Source organism: Glycine max, chromosome 8 (genome assembly GCF_000004515.6).
Source record: "Glycine max cultivar Williams 82 chromosome 8, Glycine_max_v4.0, whole genome shotgun sequence".
Classification (NCBI taxonomy): Eukaryota; Viridiplantae; Streptophyta; class Magnoliopsida; order Fabales; family Fabaceae; genus Glycine; species Glycine max.
This window is the reverse complement of record NC_038244.2, coordinates 19,463,588-19,471,385: the sequence shown is the minus strand read 5'-3', so window position 1 is coordinate 19,471,385 and position 7,798 is coordinate 19,463,588.

Genomic DNA, 7,798 nt, shown 5'->3' with positions numbered 1-7,798 from the left:
CCTCTTTTTCACCTGAAATTACACATATTTCATCATTAAATCCAATGGACATATTCTAGAGACAACTTTATCTATAAAACAAAATTTATTTACAAAAATCACTAAAAAATAAACATAAATTAGGGAACTATACAAGTTTTGGAAAATGATTTCTATACAAAAGTTAGTCGTTTAAGGCGACTAACAAACTCCCCTAAATTTACAGTTTTGCTTCTCCTCAAGCAAAGAAAGAACAACTCACTTGTCCTCAAGTGACAAAGACAGTGGTCAATCAAAAGAAAATGGTGTCTGATTCATAAAGGAATTCAACCATATGAACTGAATATCATGGAATGCTTAAATTAATCACTTCTCACAAGCATGCATCTTTTCAAAGATAAGAGCATACGCAATAGGGTGACAACTGAAATAAGCTAGTAAGAAGGACAAAAATCAAGGAAGGATCCTCAACCAAAACCTCACAATCATTGTTTCACTCAAGCTCAAGTGTTTAGGCTTATTCCATCATAAAAAACCAACACAAGTTCCAACCTTTGCATTTCATCTCATATCATACAACAATGAACACACAAAATTGAATCCGAAGAACTTTCTAGGCTTGTAATGGGGTTAGGCTGCCAACAAATCATGGTTTTTCTAGTATTCAAAAGCTTTGGTTCTAGGAGAGCATTCATCCATAGATAAACCTTCACCTTTTTCATTCATTCCTAACCCATACTCGCCCTTTATTTAGGCACTTAGCTTTCATTATTTTGCAGCATACACACTTATTCATTTTATTTGTACTTATAGTTTTTTTTAACACAGAAAACATTATATACATAGATAGTGTGTGTATACTATTTTCTTTGAACATTTCAATTCTTACCCGGTGCCTCCCCGAAATTTGGGAAAAATTTACCTTGATAATAACTCCCCCAAATTTGGAACAAATTTGCTTTGAATCCAGCTTCTGTGGATGATGCTCTCCTATAACCTAAGATAAGGTAGCAGAAGATACAACTGAATAGGCTCCAGGTTCAATCAATCAATCAATTCATTCAGCTCCAACTGGGTACAAGGGATAATTCATTCAAACATATGGTCAACTTTTTGGCTAAGTGGCTATTCATAAATCAAACATGGCCTTCATCATCCTCAAATTCATGCATCTAGTCCATACATCAGAGATTCACGCAAAAATCAGTACTAAATGATAGTCGTTTCTCTCAAAATTTAAGGATCACGCTCTCATCAAGATACGGTTAATGCATTCCTTCATAATCAATCTGACAACCAATTAACATTTTTAGACATACTTCCAATCAGATGCTCATTCACTTCTAATAACTGCAAACTTGATCAAAACAATCATCTAATCATCCCAATCCATTCAATTCATACATTTGCTCAATCAAATCAATTTCAAACACTCATTTCATACCAAACAAGCCACTGCATACAAATTTCAACCAATTCACTGTTCAATCAAGCTTTTTGTACAAGCAAACAAACAACTACACTACTGAAATTTAAATGCGGAAATTTAAAGAACTGAAACATAAAAGCTGAAATTTAAATGACATAAATCATAAGATAATTGAAAATAAACTAAAGTGTTCAAAGTGTAAAAATTTAAACGTCTTGCCCCTCCTGTGACTAGTCTTCATTCAAATACAGTGCTGGAGCTGTTGATGAATCCTGGATAGGCTGCTCTGGCTCCACAACTGGTGTAGATGGCTGGGTCTCCTCAGGAGTAGTCTCCTCCTCTGCTGGTGCTGGTGCTGGTAGCTCCTCGGTCATAGGCTCCTGGGCTGCAAAGGCTTCACCCCTTCCAGAAGAAGAGGGCTGGTCTCCTAGCTAGGCCACCTGAGCATCAAACTCCTCCATGCTCATAATGGAGGGCAAGCCCAAGCCCTGAAGGCTCTGCTTGATAATGGACTGCCCCCTGTGGATGCTCTGGAGCATGGAGTGCAGCATCTGTGGTGTAAAAATAAAATTTGATGGACCTGCAGATAAAGGAGCTGGAAGTGGTATCTGTGTGGGTGCAGGAGGAATAACTGGAATCTGAGTGGGAGGTAATGGAGCTGTGGAAGAAGAAGGAGCTGGTGTCTCTGATGCTGAAGTGGAAGGGGCCTCAAATCTCTTACCCCTGGCCTTCCTGGGTCCTCTGAAAGTTACTGTTGGATCATCAAGATTCCAACAGTTCTTCTTAATATATGCCAAATTAATGGCAGGACTTAGGCTCTCCAGGGACCTCGAATTTGACTGAACTCCCCTAGCCTTACATAAAGTTATGATCAAGGCAGGGAATCTTAGTCTGGATGTGTCATGTTGTGCTATGATGGAGATCTGGTGGGAGATGACGTACCCCACATTCATGTACATCTTCATGATGATGCCATAAATGAGTTTGGCTCTGTCAAGAGTGACATCAGAAGTGTGGGAAGTGGAGATGAGGTTAGAAAATGAAAGGACGCTCCAAGTCTGAGCAAGCGTGGTCATGTTCTTCCTCAGAACCTTCAAAGCCTACCCATCAGCGTTAAGCTCGAATCCCCTCCCTGGGATACAAAGCTTAGCAGCCAACTCCTGAGGATCAGGCCTTAGGAGTGCAAATCAGAAATATGCACAAAGTGTTTCCCCCTCTTCCACAACAACAGGGGTCTTCAAAAATATGTTAAGAGTATCCTCATCAAACTTAATCAGATGACCTTTCACCCTCACCTGCTTAGGTGATTTGTCCTCGGGGTCATAGAGGTTTGCATAGAATTCTTTTACAATGGCAACATCAATATTGCCGTCCAAAAAGTTAGTCAACTCCTCATCCCAATGGCGTCTCTCGAGTTCCTCCTTGAACTCATCAAACTCTATATAGTAAACTACCACATTCTTCTCTGGTAAAAGCTTACGAGGCACCACAATGTCAGTGTATCTCTACCAAGCCTCTTGGGAAGTGAATCTGGATCTATCAAATCTGGCTTGAGTAGGTGTAGAGGGTGCAATTCTTTTCCTAGAAGCCATCTGCAAAATATAAGTCAAAACATAAGAGATTAGTATAGGTTTATTCTCAAGAAAACAGAAAAATTTAAACTAAAAATAGAGTTGGGCGCTTAGCGCAGCATGCTGAGCTTAGCGCGCCTTATGAAATTAACTCAAGCGCTAAGCGCTTAGCTCAAAGACACAGAAAACATTTTTTTTCCTGTAGAATAGGCTTAGCGCACAACTGTGCTTAGCCTAAGTCTACAATTTTAGAAACATTAGAGGACTGGAGCTTAGCGCAGCATGCTGGCGCTTAGCTCAGCCTCAACAGAAAGACACTTAGGCTTAGCGCACAGGCGCGCTTAGTCTTATTACAAAGGTAAAGAAACAAAACCTAAGTGGCGCTTAGCTCAACAAGCTGGGCTTAGCGCCTGAACTACTTTGAGTATCTCAGTATACCATTGACGCTTAGTGCATAGGCGCACTTAGCGTCTGCATCGTTTTGGTTCAACAACCACGATGAATACGCTTAACGTGACATGGTCCACTTAGCGCGATCATCATAAATACTAAAAAAATTTAACAGTTGCGATGAACAGGCTATGCGTAGCAGGCGCACTTAGCACGTTCATCGCAAATCCCAGAAATACACACAGGGGTTTTCACCCCTTTCAGCCACATTGCCCCTAATGGGCTTCTAAACTACCTAAAGTCCTGAAATACCTAACCCTAAAACTAACTAACTTACCTAACAGAAACTAACTACGAAAACCATAAATCAACTATCCTAAGGTTTGAAGCATGAAAAGTAAAAATAGAAGTATGCTAACTTACTTGGATTGTCTTTGAAATGAAGCAAAAATGATGCAGAGAAGCAGTACACACACAGCAGAAAGCAAAATAATGCTCAGAGATGAGAAGGTGCAGAGGTTTGAGTGCGAAGGTAGCAACCCAAGTGCCTCTGTCTTTGTTTTTTAAAAACTGAATTATGCATGGCGCGCTTAGCGCGCAGCTGCGCTTAGCGTGCCAACATGACGTTTGAGTTTAAAACACTAGCGCTTAGCCTAGCCTCGTGCAAAGCCCAACTTGAAATTGTAAAATCCCGTTAGCATTTGGGGCTTAGCATGACAGGCGGCGCTTAGCGCTTTCTGTAACACCAAAAATCTTTCTGCAATATGCGCTTAGCCTGAGATGCGAGGCTTAGCGTACATCAAGCTTCAACTTACAGTGAGTGATTCAGGCTTAGCGCCACTACTTGCACTAAGTGCACTTCCAATGATTTCAAACACAGAACAATGTTGGCGCTTAGCGCATCCTTTCCCGCTAAGCCCAACTTGAAAGCTTAACTTACAGAATGAATCTGGGGCTTAGCGCAGAATGACGCACTTAAGCAATAATAAATTTTCACAGAGAGGAAGTGGTGCTTAGTGCATCAACCACGCTAAGCCCACTACTTAAGGTGCAACTTACAGTGAAGATGTTGGGTTTAGCTCAGCAATGTGCGCTTAGCTGAACCATTCAGCCAATCAATCAGGGGTCTTTGCGCTTAGCGCGAGCAAGCTCGGCTTAGCGCGTGAAGATATGGCGCTTAGCGCAAGGTTTGTGCTTAGTAGATAAGCAATCTGAAAATTTTTCTAAGTTATTTTCTGCTTATCTTTTCACACATAATTTAAAAACCCTTTTTTTTCATTACTAAACAAGTTGAAATAAATCACAATCACAAGAAAGATGTCCTAACTACATGCAAGAAATAAAAATGGAGATAGAGAAGGGAAAGAAAAGCTGGATTGCCTCCTAGTAAGCGCTTCTTTAACGTCACTAGCTTGACGCATCATCCTGTTATCCAGGATCCAATAAAGTTCCCACTTCAAGGACCTTCTTTTTAGGTCTTCTTTCCTCCATCACATGAACTTTAAAACAGACCTTTCGGTCAGGTGGCTCTTTATCTTCATGAAATAGATCAAAGCTGATTTTCTAATCTTCTATGCCCATTTGCAACATCTTCTTTCCCATATCTACTACACAGCTTGCAGTAGACATGAATGGGCGACCAAGAATGAGAGGAATATCAACATCCTCTTCTATGTCTATCACCACAATATCAGCTGGAAATATAAGGTGCTTCACCTTCACCAAAACATCTTCAATCACTCCATACGATATTGTGATGGAGCGATCAGCTAACTGGAGGGTCATGCGTGTACGTATTATCTCTATTTCTCCAAGTCGTTGGCACATGGAGAGAGGCATTAAGTTGATACTAGCTCTCATGTCCATGAGAGCTTTTCCTAAAGCAACCTCAACATGGAACACTGTATCGTGACAACTCCCGGATCTTCGTGCTTAGGTGGAAGAATGCGTTGAATCACAACACTACAATTGCCTTCCACCATAATTCTGTCACTATGGATGTACCGGTTCTTCTTTGTCAGCATATCTTTTAAAAATTTGGCATAGAGGGGCATTTGTTGAAGTGCTTCTCCAAAGGGTAAAGTAATTTCTAGTTTCTTAAATATATCAAGAAATCTGGCCATATGTCTTTCTTTCTCTTTCCGGGAAGGTACCAAAGGATAAGGTACTTTCTTGCCTTCATTTGGAGTAGTATCCTTCTTCTTTTCAGTGTTTGCCTCACTCTTGCTTCTGTTCATCTCATCATCAACAACTTCCTCTTTTGTTTTTCATTTTTCAACTTTTTTCCTTTTCTTTTTCTTCTTTTATTCTTTCTTTTTCTTTCTCTTTTATTGTTGTCTCTTATTCCTTATCATTTTCAGCCTCCTTATTAATCTCTTCAAGTTCTGCAAAATCATAAACGGGTTCAAGTGCTGGCTTAGGTGCCAGCTGTTGTTTATGTTCCTCCATCTTCTTCTCAGCTTCACTTTCATCCACATGGATTGCCCTTCTGCTTCTAGTCATCACAGCTTTACACTCCTCCTTGGGAATTTTCTCTGTATTAGTTGTCCCACTTGGATCTCCAGATTCTTTATGGCATACTCTATGCTCTTCTGGTTGGACATAGAAACCTGTATGAACTAAGCTAGAGTCTTTTCCAACTTCGTTGTGCGATCATAGAGACTACACCCTTGTTGTTGTGGCCTTGTGGATGGTCCACCTTGATCTCTATTGAATTGATTTCCAGGGTGGTTCCTCCATTGCCCTTGTTGTTGATTGTATTGCTGACCATGTTGGAATCCAGAAAATCCTCCCGCATTAAAATTGTTTCTTGGTTGATTTCCCATGTAATTAACTTCATGAGTGGGTTGTTCTTCAATAGGGATACAACATCCAGATTCATGAGCTCCCCCACAGATGGTACATCCTGCAACCTGCAAAACAGAAGCATGTGAAGTATGTGTAGAATGAATTTGAGTTGGCAACTTACTTAGTGTTTCAGTCAATGCCTCAAGTTGCTTAGACAATAACTTATTTTGTGCCAACAATGCATCTTGGGAGGTTAGCTCCAATAAACTCTTTTTAGTAGGAATGTGAGCTCTATCTCTCAAAATAGCAATGTTACTTGCAACCATATTTTCAATGAGATCCATGGCTTCTTCAGGGGTCTTCAATTTGATTTTCCCACCTGTAGAAGCGTGCAATAGCTGCTTGGAATGCAGTCTTAACCCATCTATAAAAATGTTGAGCTGTGTCGGTTCTAAGAATCCATGAGTGAGAGTCTTTCTCAATAAACCACAGAATCTTTCCAAGGCCTCACTCAAAGATTCATCGGGAAATTGGTGAAAAGAAGATATTGCGGCTTTGCCTTCTGCAGTCTTAGACTCAGGAAAATATTTCTTGAGAAATTTCTCCACAACCTCATCCCATGTCTTAAGACTATTGCCTTTAAATGAATGAAGCCACCTCTTAGCTTCTCCCGATAAAGAAAATGAAAACAAGCTCAATCGGATTGCATCTTCAGGCACTCCAGTCAACCTAATAGTATTGCATATTTCTATGTAGGTGGCTAAGTGTGCATATGGGTTTTCATTTGGTAAACCATGAAATAGATTATTCTGAATTAGCTGAATCAATGAGGGTGGATATGTAATGGTTTGTGCTTGAACTTCTAGTTGAGCAATGCTGGTGAAAAATTGCGGCACATTAGAACTTGAATAATCTTCTAGGGTGATTCTTATTGGCTCTTCAGCCATGATGTGGTCTTCGATATGATCTAAATGAGAATGTCCTGTAATAGGCAAACTAGAAGATGCCTCAGAAGATTGAGGTTCTTCCTCTGGAATTGCTGCAGCTTCTAAATCCTGCAAAAATTTTATAATTCTCTCTTGATTACGCCTTCTACAAGTGGCGTTAATCTCCAAATCAATAGGGATCAAATCACCTACAGTAGATCTTCTTTGCATACAAGAAAACAGAACAACAGTTATCCAGTTCAAAAGAACAATGAATGTGCTATAACTACTATGTTAGTCAAAAGAATCAATAAATCAAAGGAAGCAAAAATAAAGCAATGAGGCACAACTAAACTAAACTCTACTAACAGCTTAGTTCCCTGGCAATGAGGCCATAAATACTTTGTTGGATTTCCCCTGCAGTTGCTTTTTGTTCCACTTTTTCTTCGTTCAAATATATTCAAGGGAAATTCGGTTTGCCGGAAAGCGCATCAGATCATCAAGTATTTAAAAATTAAAACGGATGAATCCAAGTATCAAACACAGAGAACTAATGTTAGCCTGAGTAAAGTTTAGAAATGAAGCATTATTTAGAAAACATGAATGATTGATAATTTCAAACAGAATTTAAACTAACTTTTATGCTAAAAACTATAAAATGCAAAGTAAGTAAAAGTGACAGCAGTAGGTAGAAATGTTGGGTCTTTCTAATAAAC